Consider the following 22,937-nt stretch of genomic DNA (forward strand, 5'->3'; position numbering starts at 1 on the left):
ATAAATTCAATAATAAATAATGGCTCTCTCTAAAAATATGAGAAGTCTTTTTCAAAGTCATTAGTTCTAATCATAAATGAATTTAGCAGCATTTCTTTAAATATTGCACCTTTGTAATGAACTCTGATAAATTCATGGAACTGGATGTTAAATAAAGAGATAGAAAGGTCTAATTTGCTGGTTCATTAAGCTAGCTTATTTCAAGACATTGTGCATATTGCTTTGAATTTCATATTTCTGAGCAGTGGAGACAATAGTGGTATCCATCTTTAATGTAGTGTGGCAGACAATTAGGAGCTCAAATGGATTAAATCTCATTTCATCAGAGATACACACAGTGATTATTATTTTATTGCCAAATACTGTCAGCATTACATTTCTTCAACAGCTAGTGTGGTACCTGACTCGCATGCTTAAATTTGCATTAAACACTGTGCGGTAACAACAACCATTCGGGCCATTTTCTTACGTGGCATTATTCTCTTCTTCACTATGTGTGTTCAGCCCAATACCACTTTTAGGGGTACAAAGTTTTACATGCACTTGATACACGAGAGGCAGCTTGTAGCTTTGAGGAAAGGGTGCAGCCTTGGGGTCAAAAACATGGATGACGGTCCTGATGCTGTCCCTTTCAACGTAGGAGACCTTGAGAAGGTCACTTTACTTACAACAGATGTAGAAGAAAGGTACTTTTCTTTGATTGTTTTAAATATCCTCTGTCAGAATCTTTAAATTCTCAAATATTACTTTTTGAAAGAAATGTAATTACACAACAAAAAAGCCACCTATACACCCTGTCATCCCCTTTGTCCAGGCCCATATGCCAGCTCTCCCTAAGTAACTAAGAGTGATCATTTAGTATATATCTGTCTTTATTTTTCAACAACTTTCTATGAACACTTATAGGTAATTCTACCCAAATACTGTATAGCATGTTCCTTTCTTTCTAAATAAAAAAAAAATGGGATTATGCTATATATATTTTTCTTTTTCTCTAGCTTGCTTTTCTGAGTAAACTCAGACTTAAGCTATTGCTCAGATCTAAAACAGCTGCATAACATTTTGTAGTATAGATATTACTATTTGGCCAGCCATTTCCCTCCAGACCAACTCCACCCTGTTTCCAGTTCTTTGGCACTACTAACCATAAAGCAATCAATGTCACTGCACATAGAGCACGGAGGCTGGGTTCCTTCCTGCAACTGGAACTGGGAATGAGAGGCTTTTTCCCCAGTGTGACTAACTCCTTGGAGGCCCAGTTTACACAAACACATAATGAGAATCACAACAGCTGCCTACTTCCTTCACACACTATGTAAGGACGGTCTGAGTCAGCATGTAAAAATGATGTGGTGGTCCTAGAATCAGGAGGGCCCTTGATAAAAAAAAATAAAATAAAATCCCACTTGATCCAAGCTGCAGCCTGTCAAAGCCACCTGCTTTTGTCTGTTTGCACGATCTAATATAAAATTTGTACACTTGTCACATGCTCCCCCCTTCTTGAACATTTTTTTCCAGTAGGCATAACTGCTTTTTGAATAGACAATTCACCCTTTCAGTGATTGATGTTTAGTTTACAAAGTTCCATAGCAAGTGCTACTCCAAGGTAGTGCCGGAGTTCTGAGAGCTGGAATAAAGTGTGTGCGTGCGTGCGTGTGTGCGTGTGTGTGTGTGAGAAGGAGACAGGGTGGGGAGGGGGAGAAAGAGGGAGAAAGAGAGAGAGAGAGAGAGAGAGAGAGAGAGAGAGAGAGGAAGAAAAGGAGGGAGAGCACTCGGTAAATTCGTTTAGTATGAAGTGACAGTCATCTGGTAATAATCACAAGAGTGCAGGCTTTGGAAACCGCTCATGGTGAAGGAATATTCTATACATTTAACATTTTACCTGGTACTATAGTTATTTTTAATTATTCTACTAAAATATCTCATAATGTATAATACAACATCTCTCTCTTAGACATAAAAGGTCTTAAAAAATACATCCACGTTTATATCATATTTTTTACTTACATCATACTTGTGCACGAAGCAGGAAAATGGTGACGTGCAATGACTGTATGTTCCACATTTATCTGAGAGACTGCAGAGATGCATGTGACATTCTAGTTCAAGGGCTCAGAGTTGAGACCAGAGGTCTTTAAACTATGGTCTGTGATCCACTGGGTTATGAAACGAAGTCAAAGATCAAGATTGGCATTTTAAAAAATGAAATAGAATAGAATGCAAAATGTCAAGAGTGCCACACTCCAAATAATGATACAGTTTCATAAATCTTTTGTTTCAGAAATATAAATGTGCCTGTGTGCATGTGTCCTGGATCTCAATATTAAATGTTTAGCTGTCAAAGACATTTGAAAGTCCCTATTCTGGTGATACTTGTTCATGAGATTCATGGACAGTGACTGATATTTGCTATTTGGTGTAGTTGCGTCTGTGAGATACAAAGATGTGACCTGATGGGACTCTCTTCCCCCTTCTTCTCTTCTCCCCATCCTCTCTTCTAAGAACACGGTCTTTCATTAGACAGACGGAAAAGCCAAGAAGTTAATAGCATAACTACACATTGATGTTAAACCTCAAGAGGCAGTCAACGTTGGCAAGAAAAGTTTATTTGCTCTGAGAAGGCTTTTCTCTCAAGAATTAGGTAGGGAATGAAAGACCTCATCTTGTTCATCCAAGATGGGCAGGAACCCTGGGAGAGAAACACAGGTGGGTGACAGGTGTCCATGAGAACGTGATTTAACGGATAAAATTGTATTTTGCTCCATCTTCTGGGTTCAATGAACATCTTTCTTTCAGGTACTTCACGGATTCAATAAATATTTGAGCACTTTCTATGTGCCACGGTCTTCTCTCTGAGAATATGGCAATGATCAAGACAGGCACAAGTCCCTGCACTTATGAAATGAACACTCTAGGAGGGTGGGAGGGAAGACAGACAGATATTAAACAAAGGACTACAGCATGCAGAATGTCAGATGGTGGTACACATTTGGAGAAAACGAAGTAGGTAAAGAGATACGTCTGTGTAGAGTGGGGACTGGAGCTGAGGGTTGCAATTTTATAGAGAATGGCCAGGGAAGAGAAAGTGACAGGCAATTAAAGACTTGAAGAAAATGGGGAAGCAAGCCATTCAGGTATCAGGGGAAGAACATTCCAGGTTGGCATGTGCCTGTTGTGCTGGAGAGCCACAGCTAGCCTGAGTGACTGAGCCGAGGGTAGGAGGTGAGGTTCGAGGCGCACGGTGGGTGGTGGAAGGCGTCTATATTGCACAGAGCCCGAGGGCTATGGTAGAGACTTTGGGTTTTGCTCTGAATGAGATGTCACAACAGGATGTTGAACCGAAGGTGACCTGATGATATTTACATTTTAAGAGGGTCACCCTGTCTCCTGTGCCCCAGGAAGTACCTATGTGTTCTCCCAGATGTGTAGGTGTAACTCAGGGATAATACAGACCAATACAGATGTATGTGAAACACAACTGAAGCAGAAGGAAAATGTCCAGGTAGATTACAAATCAAGGTCCACTGTTTCCTTCGTTCTGTTAACTTAGTGATGAACCAAGCCAGACACAGGAAGTTTGGGCTCTTGGGTTCTTAGTTTCGATGGAGGATCAGGCCAGGTGTCTTAATCACAGTCCACCGTGGGGAAACTGATTCCGTGGGGAAACTGGATTCCATGAAGTGTATTTGGCATCAACAGCCCCTGTTTCCCTCTATTTCAAGCTCTCTGCAGTGTGTTCTTATCTTTGTTTGCTCATTTTCTGAAGGTAGGCATCAGGTCATGTAGCCAAAGAACACAAGGTCCCTCCTTCTACACTACTTTCAATGGTCAACCTAAGAGCCAAACTATGCTGTTCTGTTGTGAACTCACCTGCCTGATGTGGCCATGCCATACCACGGTTTCTGTGGCTGGTCCTCCTGGGGGAGGTAAGATTCCTTTTGTCTGCCTCTTCCCTTGGTGGAAAAGAAAAGAAAAACTACCCCAAAGAACTCAGCAGTGCTCCCTTGCACAACCTTTGTAGGCTGAGAAGGGATCACAGTGTTTCTATTGCTGTATCACAGGCTCCTCTGTACCATGCCCTGTTATATGGAGTGGTGGGATGGAGGGCCCAGACAAACACCCCAAATGCAGCACCCCCCCCACTGCTTCATGGAGGAGGGCAAGATCAGTCCCAAGTTATTCCAAGGGCAGCCGCTCTGTTAGCTTTTCTGTGACTCTGACATATGTGCTTTTGTTCCTGTTCTGCAGACATTCTGACCTAGAAGCACCGAGATTGTCTTCTCTTCTACTCCAGCTTCACAGGGCTGGGTCTCAGCCTCCCAGAGCGTAAGCACATTGCCAGGGAATGTTGGTGGCTGGCCCAGGTCCAGACCGCTGGGTTATAGAAGTTATTACAATTAAATCAATTGCTCACAAAATTGGAAGCGTTTTGACCATAAACATTTGTACCTATAAATAGCAAATTAACTTTCCTACCTTGGAAAAGGGTAAGTTGTAAACTGTCTTCAGAGAGGCCTTTGTAAAACCTCGCTGACCTGCCACTTTCAGATACCTGGACCTTTTAGGCCAGCAGATTATCAGAGTTTCCCAGGAGGCAGATGGTATGGAATCCTGGTTCCAGTGAATGGGATTTTGTGTAACGGTGAAAGCTAAGAAAAATAAATAAATAAAAAGTAAACTCTCATGGCTTTCAGAAAATCTGCAGTACAGAAATTCAGATGCCCTTTTCTATTATATTAAATGGCTACAACACAAGTTCAGTTTGCTGTATATTATAAAACACTGAAGGATTTTTATTCCTTCCTCTCCTCCTGCCATAATTGTTTTTGCTTTCCTCCCTTGTAGCAAAATGGGTCTGGGGTGAGCAGTCCCTCAACAACTAAGTGAACATGGATTACTTATTTTTAAAATATTTTTCGAGTTTTTAATATTTGATTTTTTGAATCATCATTCTTCAAAAAGTTCTTTTCTTAACACGTAAGAAAGTATCTACCTGTCTCCTAGACCTGAGAGCTCTTAATATTTTGCTGTATTTGCTTCAGATAAATTTTTTCCCAAAGAAATAACACATAAACATAGGGGTGCCTGGGTGGCTCAGTTGGTTGAGCCACCAAATCTTGATTTCAGCTCAGTCATGATCTCATGGTTCGTTAGTTCAAGCCCCACATCGGACTCTGCTCTGACAGTGCAGAGCCTGCTTAAAAATCTCCCTCTGTCCCACTCTCTCTCTCTAAATAAATAAAAACCATGTAAAACAAATTAAAAAATTAAAAATTAAAACAAGAAACCTTTAAGTAAAACATTATAGATTTCATGGAAACTTCTTTCGTACTCTTCTCCCTTAGAAATGCACTAAAGCAGATTATTCTTCTCATCTGTTTTTATCTTTTACTACATTCTGTGTGACAATAAGCAACATACTGTTTTAAACTTTATTAAGGGATATTTTAAACTTAAAATTAGGTGGAATAGTATATAAAGCCCATTTGTTTTTTTTTTTTTAAATATCTGGGTGAACGCTGTTGTTTAATATAGTGGAAGTTCTAGCATCAGCAATCAGACAACAAAGGGAAATCAAAGGCATAAAAATTAGCAAAGATGAAGTCAAGCTTTCACTTTTTGCAGATAACATGATACTATACATGGAAAACCGGATAGACTCCACCAAAAGTCTGCTAGAACTGATACATGAATTCAGCAAAGTCACAGGCTACAAAATTAATGTACAGAAATCAGTTGCATTTTTACACATTAATAATGAAGCAACACAAAGACAAATACAGAAACTGATCCCATTCACAATTGCACCAAGAATCATAAAATACCTAGGAATAAACCTAGCCAAAGATGTAAAAGATCTGTATGCTGAAAACTATAGAAAGCTTATGAAGGCAATTGAAGAAGATACAAAGAAATGGAAAAACATTCCATGCTCATGGATTAGAAGAATAAATATTGTTAAAATGTCAATACTATGCAAAGCAATCTACACATTCAATGCAATGCCAATCAAAATTGCACCAGCATTCTTCTCAAAGCTAGAACAAGCAATCCTAAAATTTATATGGAACCACAAAAGACCCCGAATAGCCAAGGTAATATTGAAGAAGAAAATCAAAGCAGGAGGCATCACAATCCCAGACTTTAGCTTCCACTACAAAGCTGTAATCATCAAGACAGTATGGTATTGGCACAAAAACAGACACATAGACCAATGGAATGGAATAGAGAACCCAGAATTGGACCCACAAATGTATGGCCAAGTAATCTTTGACAAAGCAGGAAAGAGTATCCAATGGAAAAAAGACAGTCTTTTTAATAAATGGTGCTAGGAGAACTGGACAGCAACATTCAGAAGAATGAAACTAGACCACTTTATTACAACATTCACAGAAATAAACTCAAAATGGATGAAGGACCTGAATGTGAGACAGGAAACCATCAAAACCTTAGAGGAGAAAGCAGGAAAAAACCTCTCTGACCTCAGCCGCAGCAATTTCTTACTGGACACATCTCCAAAGGCAAGGGAATTAAAAGCAAAAATGAACTACTGGGACCTCATCAAGACAAAAAGCTTCTGCACTGCAAAGGAAACAGTCAACAAAACTAAAAGGCAACCAACGGAATGGGAAGAGATATTTGCAAATGACCTATCAGACAAAGGGCTAGTATCCAAAATCTATAAAGAACTCACCAAACTCCACACTCATAAAACAAATAATCCAGTGAAGAAATGGGCAGAAGACATGAATAGACACTTCTCTAAAGAAGACATCCAGATGGCCAACAGGCACATGAAAAGGTGATCAACGTCACTCCTCATCAGGGAAATACAAATCAAAACCACACTGAGATATCACCTCACACCAGTCAGAGTGGCTAAAATGAACAAATCAGGAGACTATAGATGCTTGGGAGGATGTGGAGAAACGGGAACCCTCTTGCACTGTTGGTGGGAATGCAAACTGGTGCAGCCTCTCTGGAAAACAGTGTGGAGGTTCCTCAAAAAATTAAAAATAGATCTACCCTATCACCCAGCAATAGCACTGCTAGGAATTGACCCAAGGGATACAGGAGTGCTGATGCATAGGGACACTTGTACCCCAATGTTTATAGCCGCACTTTCAACAATAGCCAAATTATGGAAAGAGCCTAAATGTCCATCAACTGATGCATGGATAAAGAAGTTGTGGTTTATATATACACAATGGAATACTACTTGGCAATGAGAAAGAATGAAATATGGCTTTTTGTAGCAACGTGGATGGAACTGGAGAGTGTTATGCTAAGTGAAATGAGTCATACAGAGACAGACAGATACCATATGTTTTTCACTCTTATGTGGATCCTGAGAAACTTAACAGAAGACCATGGGGGAGGGGAAGGGGGAAAAAAAAGGTAGAGAGGCAGGGAGACAAACCATAAGAGACTCTTAAAAACTGAGAATAAACTGAGGGTTGATGGGGGTGGGGGAGAGGGGAAAGTGGGTGATGAGCACTGAGGAGGGCACCTGTTGGGATGAGCACTGGGTGTTGTATGGAAACCAATTTGACAATAAATTTCATATTTAAAAAAAACCCAGGTGAATGGTATCACCTTCCACGTATCCTCTTGCAATTTGATTTACACTCATCATCATATTTCTTTTTTTAAGAAATTTTAAAAAATATTTATTTACAGGGGCGCCTGGGTGGCTCAGTCGGTTAAGCGTCCGACTTCAGCTCAGGTCACGATCTCGCGCTCCGCGAGTTCGAGCCCCGCGTCGGGCTCTGGGCTCATGGCTCAGAGCCTGGAGCCTGCTTCCGATTCTGTGTCTCCCTCTCTCTCTGCCCCTCCCCCGTTCATGCTCTGTCTCAAAAATAAATAAACATTAAAAAAAATTAAAAAAATATTTATTTACATTTTTTAATGTTTATTTATTTTTGAGAGAGAGAGAAACAGAATGTGAGCAGGGGAGGGGCAGAGTGAGAGGGAGACACAATATCTGAAGCAGGCTCCAGGTTCAGAGCTGTTGGCACAGAGCCCAATACGGGGCTCGAACCCACAAACTGTGAGATCATGACTGAGCCTAAGCTGGACGCATAACCGGCTGAGCCACCCAGGAGCCCCTAGGAAATTAAAAAATTGAAAACTACTGCCTGATTTGGTGGTGGGGGGGAAGGAAGGGACAAAAACTGTATAGAGAAAAAGGAATTCATCAAAACGTAGCCAGTATATGTATTTTTTATATTAAGTATAATTTATTGTCAAACTGGTTTCCATACAACACCCAGTGCTCATCCCAACAGGTGCCCTCCTCAGTGCCCATCACCCACTTTCCCCTCTCCCCCACCCCCCATTCACCTTCAGTTTGTTCTCAGTATTTACGAGTCTCTTATGGTTTACCTCCCTCCTTCTCTCTAACTTTTTTTTCCCCTTTCCTCTCCCCCATGGTCTTCTGTTAAGTTTCTCAGGATCCACATACATCATCATATTTCTGAAGTGGATCTGGGTTGATACGTGTAGATCCATTCCATTCATTTTAACTATTCTGGAGTACTCCATGATAGGCATGGCTACAACTTAATCTTCTGAAGGTGGAGTTTTAGGTGCTTTCTCATTTTTTCCAAAAGGCTGCAGTGGGGATCCTTGTTCACATGCACTAAGGTTTCTTTTCTTTTCTTTAGAAGTGGAATCACAGAATTAAGTGGTATGCATGCTTTGAATTTTACTAGGTTTTGACAAATTGCTTTCCAAATGGTTTTATCAAATTACACTCAACACAAAGAACCTATGGGTGTGTTTCCCCACATCTTCACCAATATTTATTGTTAGAGTTCAACATTTTACCTATCTTGGTGACTGTGAAATGATATTTCTGTGGCTTTAAGTTGTACTTCTTGGATACCAGTGAGGTTGAGCATTTTTTCAGGACTCTTCTTCTAGGATATACCTGAACATGTCATTGACCATATTTTATTGGAGTGTTTATCTGTTTCTTGTTAATTTGACTAGATTCTAATAATGAATGTACACTTTGTTTAGACACTATGCAAGGGGCTGGGGATACAAAGTAAATGAGACACAGTGTCTATCCTAGATGACTTCTCAATTTAGTGGGGAAGGATGGTGCACATATGAATACATATACCATAAAGACAGGCTCTGAGGGCTACAGGAGCACAGAAGAGAGAGGTGTAGTTGTCAAGAGCCTCTTAGTTGAAAGTTACAGGAACCCAATTCAAACCAGCTTATCCAAGGAGAAAATTTATTGGCTCATGTCAACGAAAATTTATTGGCTCATGTCCAGCATGGCTAGATCTAGGGATCATACAGAGCCTTCTGGATTCTCTATTCACCTCTCATCTTTGCTTCTCTTTGTGTGTTAGACTGAGTCTTTCAATGCAAACAGGCTCTCTTTACTGACTGTGTTGGGAGTTTGGGGGGTGGAGTCAGAAAAATGGCAGCTGATATTACATGGACTAATTGCTTACATTTTATTGAGGGGAAGGGAGAGACACAGAGAGACAGAGAGACAGAGACAGAGAGGGAGAGAGATTAGTTAATTAAGCTGTCTTATACCAGTTTGGAAAATTCATGGAAAGGATGAATTCATGGAAAAATAACGGGTACTGTGAGTGGCCCAATCCAGTGACAGCACAACCTTGCGTGAGGGAGAACAGGCGTATGGGTGCATGTATGTTTATGGGAGCAGGCACTGTCATTACCAGCCCCACCCAGGAGAACTCCATGGTAGGGGAAGAGTTGTTCATCAGAAGAATACTGAACAGACAAAAGCAAGGCATGTGCATGACAGAGGGACATTAGGAAAAGCCTCTAAGAGAGGTACTTTTTTGGCCCCATCTACAGCCCAGTGGGATACAGATGCAATAACAACGGACACCGGATTGATGGTGTCAGTTCCAATGCTGATGCTTACAAGCTGTGTGATCGCCTAAACACTAACCATTCTGAGCCTGTTTCTTCATCTGTCAAATCAGGACGGTTCTATCAACTTTCTAGGGCTGTAGTAATGATAAATGTTATAACCATCCACATATTTTTGCTGTCCTCGGATTGTGCTGAATAGAGTTGCTCCAAAAAAATAGGACATTGGCAGCTGACTTCATTATATAGAGATCTTTGTTGCGCTCAAGTATAAAGCTTTATTCTTGTGTATTAAATATTAAATCATCAGTGCTAAGAACAATAGTGAATGAAAATACTCCCAACATATAATGTATATTTAATTATTATTTCATTTTTGATACATTTTCATCGAGGTCTTTTTGTAGTGGTAGTCAATCCTTTTAATACATATTCATCTTCATTTGAGAGCAAGAGCAGATTCATTGGTTTCCAATACTGTATTTTTAAAAGGGCATATTTTTAAGCACCAGTGATTTTCTTTAAAAGTCTCTTTTGAGCTTCCAGAACATTGTTATTTTCAATTGGAATTAGAGAACATTTCTGACATATTTCAAACAATTTCACCAAACAAGGATGCAAACGCATGTACTATATTAAGGAAAAATACAAATGGGAACAGGCCTTTCTGAACAACAGGTAATGATATTTCAAGGACGATGCAGAACCATTCATTTCCAATACTCTCATTACCATTCCCAGCAACAGGCATATACGTCTCGCAATTCCTGTGTAGTTCTGTTAATCTCTCTACACAATATTCAATTTTCTTACAACGATTCAGCTGATTTATTATTTCTCTCTTGCGTTTTAACTGCTAAAGATGCAATGTAACCCCATAAATTTGCTTCAGTCTCTTAGCTTCGATACCCAAGGTCATTAATACCTCCAAAATATCCTTTGCTTACCTCACTCCTTTAAATGTGCTCTTTCTTGCCCAATGAGCTGTTACATAATTACATGGTACCAGTAACAATATCATCTTGTTTTTATAGTTTTATGATTAAGGATATAAAAATGAACTGAATTGAAGAAAATGTTAAAAGATATTTGCAAAATATAAGAGATTGCTACCATAGTTTATCACATATAAATGATATAGTATGTATACATTTAAAATTGGATTTTCTTAGTATATAGTTTAAAAATGTGTTCAAGTAAAATGTGCTATATTAAAGTTTGACCTGATGGTTCTATATACATGGAATATGTCTTTCTTAGTGAAGGGTTAAAATAATTATGAAACATTTATTCCTTCCCCAATTATAACCAGCTGTTTTCTATTAAATACTTTCATCTAAAGTCATAGTGCTTGAGAAAAAATTTTAAATGGGACCAGCTCCCACACCATACAATTTTCAACCTGCTTACAGCTCAAAATATATTGGGGAGCGGTTACGGTAACCAACTGTCCCAGTTTTTTCAGGACTGAGGGGGTTCTAGGAATGTCGGGCTTTCAGGGGTAAATCCAGAAAAATCTCAGGCAAATTGGGAAGAGTTGGTCTCCCTATTAGTAGTTTGGTTTCAGTTCTCCATCCCTATCTCTCTGCATCCACATTTTTGCCATGACCTTACTGTGGACAAAGAATCCTTTCTTGCCCCTTGACTCTGGGCTTGGCCATGTGACTTGTCTGGGCAAAAACATATGGGTAGTAGTGACAGGGCCTCATCCAAGGTTTCAAAGGCCCAATGTGTTTCTCGTTTCTCTCTGTGTCTCTACAATAGGCCCTAACTAGCTCACTGGCCCAAGAAGGATGAGAGACTAAGCACTGAATGAGTCCAGCTGACACATGGACCAGAAGCAAGAAGCAGAGTTGCCCAGACAAACCCAGCCAAGACCAGGAGAATCCCAAGCAACCAGCACATGCAGGAGTAAAACATGCTTACTTTTATAATGCCACTGAGATTTTATGGTTACTTGCTATACGTAATTATTACAACAAAAGCTAATTGATACAGGTGGCAACACATATTCATTCAATAAGTATTAATTGTCCTCCTATGTACCAGGCACTAGGGATTCAATGACTAGCAAGATAGGCAGAATTCTTATTCTCATGGAACTTGTAGACCATTGCAGTGGTCCTCTGAGACCCTGTCAGGAAGGTCTGCAAGGTCAAAATGATTTTCATAATCATACCAAAACACGATCTGCTTTTTCTCCTTTTTCACTGTGTTGACATTTGCACTGATGATACAAAGACAATGGTGGGTACAGCTGATGGTACCTTAACACAAACCAAGGCAGAGGACCAAGCTGAGGATACAGTTATTATATTCACCCCCATTAGGCCACTTACAGTTAAAAAAAAATACCAGTTTCACTTATGAATGTTCTTGATGAGGCAGTAAAACTTATTGATTCAATTAAATCTTCACCCTTGAGATGAATACCTTTTTCAGAGTGTGACACCACAGAAATACACATAAAGCTCTTCTCCTAGGTACTAACATGATGTAGTAGTCAATCAATGGTTGAAAACTGGTTACTCATTTAGATGGAAAAGCCAAATCCCTACCTTGCAACATACCCCAAAACAGGACCAATTGTCCTTGAAGATTTAAATACAACAATAAAACAATACCAGAAGAAAACGTACAAAGATATATTTTTACAGCTCTGACTCAGGACACTTATTTTTCAGCAATACACAAAGGTCAGAAAACACAGGGGACTTCAGTTTTGCCTTTATATATTTTAGCACTGTTTTAATTTCTACGAGAATTTTTAATAATAAAAATAATAAAATTAACCCTATGAAGTAAAGAAAACAAGTCGATGTCAGCATTTTTCTTAACAAATTATAACAGGTTTCACTGATGTCATATGAAGAAGGAGCAAATCTTAAACACAATTCCTAAACAACTGATCACAGTTTAATGGTGAATCTTATCGGAAAATGAGTATAGGCAATGTGAGACTCTTCACACTGTTGTCCAAAGCCAGCATTGGATCCCCTTGAGAGTAATGGCCCATTATGTAAACTATATAATTTCCCTAATATTTAAGAGGGCTAGGATTTTTTAAAGTCCATGACAGTTTATTAAAACCAAAATCAGAGAGAGTAAACACAATCTCACAATGTTCTGGTTGCAACAGTCAATTGTTAACAGCTACCCTTAATATCTTTCAGGCCTGAAGTGTCTTATTCCTGGATTATGGCGCCAAACCCTATGGTTTCCAATTAATTCTTATTAAAGAACCATGCAAAGATTGCTTTTTAAGTGGTAGCCCACAAAAATGGGAAGGATATGAGTCAGGTTCTTAGGTCTTCACAGGGCCTCTGTTAGCACACTCCATGTGCCATTATCGGAATTAGCAAAAGACATCCCTCCCGGCAGACAAATTAGAAAAAGACTCTTCCTCTAGATGGAAGAATTAGAAAAAGACACTCCTTCCAATAGAGCATTAGCTAGATTTCCATGTCCCTTAGCTCCTGTGGCTGAAAGCCTTCTGGGACGGTACAGCCTGGCCAGCTGTGTGCTATGGCCCCGCATCTTCACAGCATAAACTCTGGTTCTGGCTGTCTGGTCACAGAATTAAACTTTAATGAAGCAATAATAGAGAATACGCATACATGTTGTACAATTCCTTCTTGAGTTACTTGGGACACAAGGCTCATTTGGACATGTAGTTTGAGACAGAATGCTAAAGGGACATAATCTGAAAGCTTGATCTTGTATTATGTGCAAGTGGGGATCAGCAAATAAGGGTCCCTGGGCCAAATGTGGCCCACCGCCAGTTTTTGTAAATAAAGATTTATTGGAACATACCCACATTCATCCACGTACTGTCTATGGCTGCTTTCACTCAACAATGGCACAGTTGTGTAGTTGGAAGAGAGACGGCATAGCTCACAAAGCTTAAAATATTAACTACCTGGGCCTTTAGAGGAAAAATTTGCCAATCTCGGTATGAGATCACCAAATGGCACAATCTCCATCATACTATGCCAGCCTTTGTCTAAATGTCTTCAGTGAATTACAATTCAATGTTAGTCCCCCAGCATGTAAAAATGGTTCCTATAATAAATATCCATGTCTACCAAATTTCTACGTATGAAAAACATCTTTTCAAATGATGATAATTTAGCCTTTCTGCCTGTGGATGCCACCAAGGAAGCGTCATTAAAGTCTCCCTTCCCCCACCAGCATGTCTAAGCCAGAGTCCCCCAAAGAGCCCGAACAGCTGCAAAAGCTCTTCCTTGGAAGTTCGAGCTTTGAAACAACTGATGAGAGTCTGAGGGGCTGTTCTGAGCAATGGGGAACGCTCACGGACTGTGTGGTAATGAGAGATCTGGGTTGGTTCCGTAAGCCACTGTGGAAGAGGTGGATGCAGCCATGAATGCAAGGCCACACAAGGTGGATGGGAGAGGTGTGGAACCAGAGGGCTGCCTCAGGTAAGGATTCTCAAAGGCTTGTTTGCCCACTTAACTGTGAAAAATATTTCTGTTGGTGGCATTAAAGAAGACACCAAAGAACATCATCTGAGAGATTATTTTGAACAGTATGGGGAAATTGAAGTGGTTGAAATTAGGAGTGAGGCAGTGGCAAGAAGAGAGGTTTTGCTTTCGTAACATTTGAAGACCATGACTGTACACAAGAATGCCATTCAGAAATACCAGATTGTCCTGAAAGGCTCCACCAAAAAAACTGACAGAACTGATAGATGAATTCAGCAAAGTCGCAGGATATAAAATCAACATAAAGAAATGGATTGCATTTCTATACACCAATAATGAAACAGCAGAAAGAGAAATCAAGGTATCAATCCCATCTACAATTGTACAAAAAACCATAAAATACATAAGGAATAAAGCTAACTAAAGAAATAAAAGATCTGTAGGCTGAAAACTATAGAAAGCTTATGAAAGAAAGTGAAGAAGACATACAGAAATGGAAAAACAGTCCATGCTCATGGATTGGAAGAAAAAACATTGCTAAAATGTCAATACTGCCCAAAGCAATCTACACATTCAGTATAATCTCTATCAAAATAACACCAGCATTCTTTACAGAGCTAGAACCAATAGTTTTAAATTTTGTTCAGGATTAAAAAAGACCCCGAATAGCCAAAGCAATCCTGAAAAAGAAAACCAAAGCTGGAGGCATCACAATTCCAGACTTCAAGCTGTGTTACAAAGCTGTAATCAACAAGACAGTATGGTACTAGCACAAAAACAGACACAAACATCAGCGGAACAGAAGAGAGAACCCAGAAATAGACCCACAAATGTATGGCCAACCGGTCTTAAAGGAAGAAAGAGCATCCAATGGAAAGAACACAGTCTTTTCAGCAAATGATGCTGGGAAAACAGGATGGCGACATGTGGAAGAATGAACCTGGACCACTTTCTCACACCATACACAAAAATAAACTCAAAATGGATGCAAGAGCTAAATGTGAGACAGCAAACTATCAAACTCCTAGAGGAGAACACAGGCAACAACCTCTTTGACCTCGGCCACAGCAACTTACCAGACATGTCTCCAGAGGCAAGGGAAATAAAAGTAAAAATGAACCAATGTTGACCTCGTGAAGAAAAAAGCTTCTGTACAGAGAAGGAAACAATCGACAAAACTAAGTGCAATCTGCAGAATAGGAAAATATATTTGCAAATGACATACTGGATAAAGGGTTACTATGTAAAATCTATAAAGAAATTAGCAAACTCAACACTCAACAAACAAATAATCCAGTGGAGAAATGGGTAAAAGACACAAACAGACACTTTTCCAAAAAAGACATCCAGATGGCTGACAGGCACATGAAAAGATGCTCAACATCACTCATCCTCAGGAAAATCCAAATCAAAACCACAGAAAGATATCACCTCACAACTGTCAGAATGGCTAAAAGTAACAACTCAGGAAACAACAGATGTTGGTGAGGATGGAGAGAAAGGGGAACACTTTTGCACTGCTGGTGGGAATGCAAACTGGTGTAGCCACTCTGGAAAACAGTATGGAGGTTCCTCAAAAAATTAAAAATAGATAAATACTAGGTATTTATCCAAAGGATACAAATGCTGATTTGAAGGGGCACATGCACCCTATTGTTTATAACAGCATTGTCCACAATAGCCATATTATGGGAAGAACCCAAATGCCCATCAACTGATGAATGGATAAAGAAGATGTGGTTTAGATTTACACAATGAAATATTACTCATTAATCAAAAAGAATGAAATCTAGCCATTTGCGACAACATGGATGGAACTAGAGTGTATTATGCTAAGTGAAATAAGACAGAGAAGATAAATATCATATGATCTCATTCATATGTGGTATTTAAGAAACAGAACAGATGAACATAGGAGAAGCAAAGGAAAAATAAGATAAAAACAGAAGGAGGCAAACCATAAGAGACTCAAATACAGAGAATCAACTAAAAGTTACTAAAGGGGGTGTTGGGTGGCAGGATGGGCTGTATGGGTGAAGGGCATTAAGGAGGGCACTTGTTGGGATGAGCACTGGGTATTATATGTAAGTGATGAATCACTAAATTCTACTCCTGAAACTATTATTACACTATATGTTAACTAACTTGGATTTAAATAAAATTAAAAACAACAACAACAACAACAACAATACCCTAAAATACCAGATTGTAAATGGCCACAACTATGACCTAAGGAAAGCCCTATCTAAGCAACAGATGGCTAGTGCTCCATCCAGCCAAAGAGGTCAGAGTGGTTCTGGAAACTTTGGTGGTGGTCGTGGAGGTGGTTTTGGTGGGAATGACAACCTTGGTCATGGAGGAAATTTCAGTGGGCAAGGTGGCTTTGGTAGCAGTTGAGTTGGTGGTGGATATGGCAACAACACGGACAGCTATGATCGATTTGGTAACGATGGAAGCAACTTTGGAGGTGGTGGAAGCTAATAATGACTTTGGCGATTATAGCAATCACTCTTCAAATTCTGGACCCATGAGAGGAGGAAATTTTGAAGGCAGAAGCCCTGGCCCCTATGGTGACGGAGGCCAATACTTTGCCAAGCCACGTGACCAGGTGGCTAATGCAGTTCCAGGAGCAGCAGTAGCTATGGAAGTGGTAGAAGGTTTTAATTACTGTCAGGAAACAAAGCTTAGCAGGAGAGAAGAGCCAGAGAAGTGACAGGGAAGCTACAGGTTACAACACTTTTGTGAACTCAGCCAAGCACAGTGGGGGCAGGGCCTAATTGCTACAAAGAAGACATGTTTTAGACAATACTCATGTTCATGGGCAGAAAACTCAAGGACTGTATTCATGACTAATTGTACAACAGGTTATTTTAGTTTCCATTCTGTGAAAAGTGTAAAGCATTCCAACAAAGCATTTTAATACAGATTTTTTTTCACTCATGCTGTTGATTGCTAAATGGAATAGTCTGATCACAACACTGTGTCTTTTTATAAATCAATCAATCAATCAATCAATCAATAAAATTAGCCTCAAATGCAGTTCAGCTTCAAGGATTCCATGAAACTAACTAGATTTCTACAAAACCAAAGATTAAGTAAGGCAATATTCATTTGATAACTAGCATTTCTCACTAAAGAACTCAGTTCAGAAACTCCTCCATCAGATCATGAAAGGAAAAAGACTACCTTTGCAAATGAGCTCATTCTTTGACTTTTTAAGAGGAAAACAACCAATGTACTCTTCAATTTCCTCTCTTCCTTGGCTACTAGTACAGTCATAGCTTTGTTTAGGACTCACCTAAAGTAATTTCCCATGACTCCCATGCAACACCAGCTCTAAATGATTGTGTATTCTGCTTTCATTTGTCAATGTCTTATTTTGATATTACATTGACTCTATTCCTTTTTTGAAGGGAGGAAGTTTATAAATCATTCATCTTTGTCCAGTACTCCTTCTAACAACAGAATGGTATAGGGAAAGTACATGGGTTTGGTGTCAGCCAGACCAGAGTTCAAATCTTAGCTCTGCCCTTACTAGCACAGGGCCCTTAGACAATTTATTCAAGCTCTCTGAGCCTCAGTTTCTTCATGAATAAACCGATACAATAATAATTATCTTGCAAGGTTGCCAGGAGAATTAGAATGTTACGCACAGTGACTTTGAGATTATATTATACCATACGTTCCTACTTAGTGTGTTTATGATATTAAATATTTATTCATTTTTACTTAAAACATCTAGAATTTGAGAGAGCTCTGAAAGGGGATCACATACCCACTCACTTACTCCAGCATAATGTTACAGAACTTTCTCACAGCATCTTTCACAATAAAATGATGTCAGCATCATATTAAAAATTATAAAAAATGAAACTATTCCTATTTAATAACCAATAGTATTTGTAATTTTCTTTACAAATGTACTCTAGTGGTATCTTTGTTGTAAGATAATCAGAATCACTGAGAGGAGATCTTGAAATTCTATCCTCTGTATCATCATGTTTATGATCCTAAATTTATAGTTGGTAAATGGAATAAACTGATAATTCACTCAAAACATTTTTCTACATAACATTTAATAATTCATCTTGGAAATGACATTGTTTATAACATTACAGCCTCAATTTGCCACTGAATGTTCAAATTATATGGGAGCCAAGTCAAAATGCATCGCATACAAATCATAACAAAAATAACAACTATTATTTTGTCAAGAATTTTGATAGGAATTACCTGAAAAAATGACTACAACAACACACTCATGAGCTTTGTGGTACTTATTACTTCTTATCCTAAAAATAACAAAGAATTAAAATTAGAGACTAGCACAGATAGAAAAAGCAGGAAAAATGTGAAAGAAAAAGAGAACACACTTACCCGCTTCAAAAATCAGCTTTATTTGATTGCAAAAAGCTTTGGGATAAAATAAACCAATCTCAAGTTATTACATGAAAGCAAAATTTTCCTTTCATGGGGTCCCACACTGACCTCACCAAAGAAGAGAGTGTGTTTGACCACCACTTGCTGCTTATCGATTTGAAATGTACAAGCGTATCAAACATTAACGTGCAGGTAGTTGGTCTCTTCTAACCAGATCTGTGGTTGGCACTAAATCAGAATAAGTCCTCAGACGAGAGGACAGCCCTCCTTGGGTGGTCCCTTGCAGAGGCGGCAAGATTCAGAATCCCACATGACCAAACCCATTCCTTGCTTTCAGACAGCCATATTCTGTCCCCATTCCAGGAATATATGGGGCCTCTCTCTTTTCCTTCAGTGCCTCAGCTTGGGCCTCTGGTGGGAATAAAACTTCTTCCTGAGGATGCAGAAGTACCCTCTAGGCCACACCCAGCTCCTGAGGTAGGCCTGCCAGCCTAAATCCAGGTCACCCAGGTACATTTGAATTTTAGATCAACAACCCATAATTTCTCAGTGTGAGTTTGGTCCACAAAGCATTGGGGATATACTTATGCTAAAAAATGTATTCATTGTTGATCTGAAATTTAAATTAAACTGGGCATCTTGTATTTATATGTTTTAGAAAAACCAGCACACCCCTGTTGGAGGGGACACTTATAGGTGATAACATAGTCATTCTGGCCGCAGTGGGGGTGGGGGGGACCAAAAAACCAGTACTAAAGCAAAACCCAATGACTGAAACAACATGAAACAGAACTTCGAGAGTAGTAAGAAATTTCCTCTAGTATCAACACAAACATTCAACAAAGGCTGAAATGGGTCCCTATGAAAATGACAAAAAACTGTGGTCCAGTTGGTTGCTTGGGAAAGGGGCAGGAGGTAAGAAAAATTCACATTGATCTATATATTCATTAAAAAATTAAAAAAAAATATCTATTTATTTTTGAGAGACAGAGACAGAGCACGAGCAGGGGAGGGGCAGAGAGAGAGGGAGACACAGAATCTAAAACAGGCTCCAGGCTCTGAGCTGTCAGCACAGAGTCTGACATGGGGCTCGAACTCACGAATCGGGAGATCATGACCTGAGCCGAAGTTGGATGCTTAACTGAGTCACCCAGGCACCACTATATATTCATTTTTAAAAAATATAATACCTTTATTTGAGCTATTACAATATAGCAAAGCTAGTTAATTTATCTCAGTGGCTTTATTCCATTCTGTCACATGGCTACCATCTTCTGGTGATTACCAAACAGGATTTCTTGTATTTGCACATTAGCGAACTTCCTTTTGCATAACCCTGTAAATCCAAGTCCCCCACAAGCTCTCTGCTGGTTGAGTGGCTAAGATGACTTGATCAGTGGTAATATTTTTTTTTTAACTTTTATTCAGTTTTTGGAGAGACTGAGAAAGAGTGAGCCGGGCGTGGGGCAGAGAGACATGCACACATAGAATCAGAAGGAGGCTCCAGGCTCTGAGCTGTCAGCATAGAGCCCAATGTGGGGTTCTAACTCAACAAACCATGAGGTCATGACCTGAGCCGAAGTCGGCTGCTTAACCAACTGAACCACCCAGGTGCCCCAATGGAGGTAACATTTTGAGCATCGTGTTTGTCAAGTGCTTTTTCATGCACCACTCTACAAGATGGGTAGTAATATTTCCATCTCACAAGGAAAAACTAAGACCCAGAGAGAAGAGAGGCTTGGCCCTGGGGTGGGGGTGGGGGGGGTGGGTTTGGCAATGAAGGCAGAACTGGTCTTTATGTCCCAGAGAAATCTCACCCTATGGTTTTGTGTGCTACCTCTTCCTTTCTTCTCTAAAGCCCTACAGAGGGATCTGCTCCTCAACAAGCGAATTTTGCCCAATATTTGCAGATGGCCCAGAGATGAAAGTGCGATTCCCAGTGGGGCAGGTGAACATGTAGGGGATCACAGTTGGGACTTGGGTGTGTCTTGCTATTCTTGTTCCCATTCTGCGTTCATTCATCAGTCAGTACTCAATGCTCATCCCCACATACTCAGTGCTTGAGGTCACACCCAATCAGATTTTGTGTTCTCCAGAGTTCTTTGCTCTTCCTTGGGGGATTTAGTGTTTATTTAAGGAGTGCTTCCTTATAAATGCAAAAACATCCTCAAGTCTATCATCCATTGAAAAATTACCCACCACTGTAATGGAAAGCTTCCCTGGGCCACAATTTGTCTAATTGAATATTCAAAAGCCATTTAGAAGTGGGTTTTCTGGTCCACACTTTAAAGAGTCAGTCTAGACCCATTGTTTGTATACTTTTTTTGATTGGTTCACTCTGTTTTATTGTACTGAACTCATTTAAGTGCTTCTGTTTTATAATTGTGTGGGATTTGGGGGTAATTCGTTCAAAGGTGTATACCCTATAAATAAATTATTCTCCTTTTGCTGCTAATGTTTAACTGGTTCTATTGAAAGGGGAAAAAAAGAGAGAGAGCAAAAGACAGCTGAAGACATAGCTTTTGTTAAGGTGAGGAGAAAAAGTACACCCATTCTGCTTAGAAAAGACCTTTAAAAACCCATAGTGATTATACAAAAGGGAGCAAAAGCATTTTAGGGAGAAATGAAATAAATGGTAAACAATCATGCTTCCAACATAGAGAATGCGTCATTTCCTCGTTTAAAAAAAGATGTTGGAAGTCAGAAAAACTGATGCTGGTTGTAAGCAGCAGAGCAGAGGCCGGACTTCTTTCCTGTATTTTGCAGTGTTCATAGACGCCATCCTGTTCAGTTGCTAGCCTTTGAAAAATAACCCTATGAATCAGCTTTTTAAACTCTGAAAACTAAGCAAAGAGAGAGAAAGCTCAGGTCTGTGTAATATGTACCTCAAGCAAATCTGCCTGAAACTTTGTTCATCTGGAGAATATTTACGAAATGCTTTCTTCTGATACCCAAGAACAAAGGCAGATTTCATATCCCTTTTATTTGGAAAGTTGTTTCCAATTGTAAATATCTGTGTGGAAAGAAGAATGGAATCAATATTCTTCATAAATCGTTTTATTTGATGGGTCTCCAATGTACGATTACCCTGGCATGAGGTTACGACAAAGGACATAAATGATATTTCTGATGAAGTTATATGCAAACATCTCACTGCACCAAATTTATGAGATTTACTTAACAAGCTAAAGGCAATTGGGAGAATTAGTATGCTTCTTTGCAGGGGGTAGGTCTGAGCTATTCCTAACAGTGGAGAAACAAAGAGAAATTGTGATCCATGATTTTCAGCAATGAGACCCCTTTTAGTTGACTCATCCAACGTGAAAATGAAATGAAACATCATCTATATTCTGCAGTCAAGAAGATAATTAATGAGCCACTCATTTCTAAATGAAGGCCCAAGGGAATAAAGCAACTGGCCTTGAATTTAAAAAGAGAAAAGTGGTTACATGTTTGAAAGAATACCAAGTCAAAATCACCCTATTAATGTTTGAATTTGAGCTCTTATTCGTTTTTAAATAAGCTGTAACCCTTGCTGAGTGCCTCCGTGGGTGCTACTCGTCAACTGCAATTACCATCTTTAGTAAAGTAGGGAGACCCTGTAATACTTTTCCTTTTGGTGCCTTTGCTATAAGCTTTCCCCTAGACAAAGTCAGAGGGACCTCGTCCATGTAGAAGCCCCTCAAATACATGCCACGGCTTCCAGGTGAATCTTTAGACCACCATTCCCCCTTATATTTCAGACAAACAAAAAGCAGCCTGAAACAATGAAGAGATTTAGAAAGAATGTCAACCTCGCAGAATCAGACATCAAGCTTTGGATTCCTTAACCTATCGGTCTCAGTCACTGACCTGGATGATCATTAACGATGACAACAGTTAACATTTATGGAGTACTATGTACTGAGTACTTCACTCGAATCATCTTTGTTAAACCTTACCAGAAACCTTTATGGTAGGGACTCTTATGATTCGGATTTCCCAGGTGTGGAAACTGAGTCTGAGTGAAAATTCCTTGCCCAAGATCACGTCTGAGGATTCAAGAGCCCAAGTTAAAACTCTGCTTCTGTCCAAAAAAAAAATTAGAAAGAGAAAAAAACTAGAACATACTCTGCTTTGAGACTGAATAATTTAGGTCTAATAATGTCACCAGCAAGACTCCCACTGACCACCCCCCTTCTTCCTCTTCACAGGAATGTTAGCCTTATCTTTTGTTATTATTATTAATTTATTTATTTTCAAGAGAGG

The 22,937-nt window shown here is 39.5% G+C and overlaps 1 pseudogene; it reads left to right on the plus strand.

Annotated features, from left to right (window-relative positions):
* The first annotated feature begins 14,059 nt into the window (after positions 1–14,059).
* LOC125930366 (heterogeneous nuclear ribonucleoprotein A1-like) lies at positions 14,060–17,141 on the plus strand (annotated as a pseudogene).
* The last annotated feature ends 5,796 nt before the right edge of the window (positions 17,142–22,937 follow it).

The sequence above is a fragment of the Panthera uncia genome, chromosome A2 (assembly GCF_023721935.1).
Source record: "Panthera uncia isolate 11264 chromosome A2, Puncia_PCG_1.0, whole genome shotgun sequence".
Lineage (NCBI taxonomy): Eukaryota > Metazoa > Chordata > Mammalia > Carnivora > Felidae > Panthera > Panthera uncia.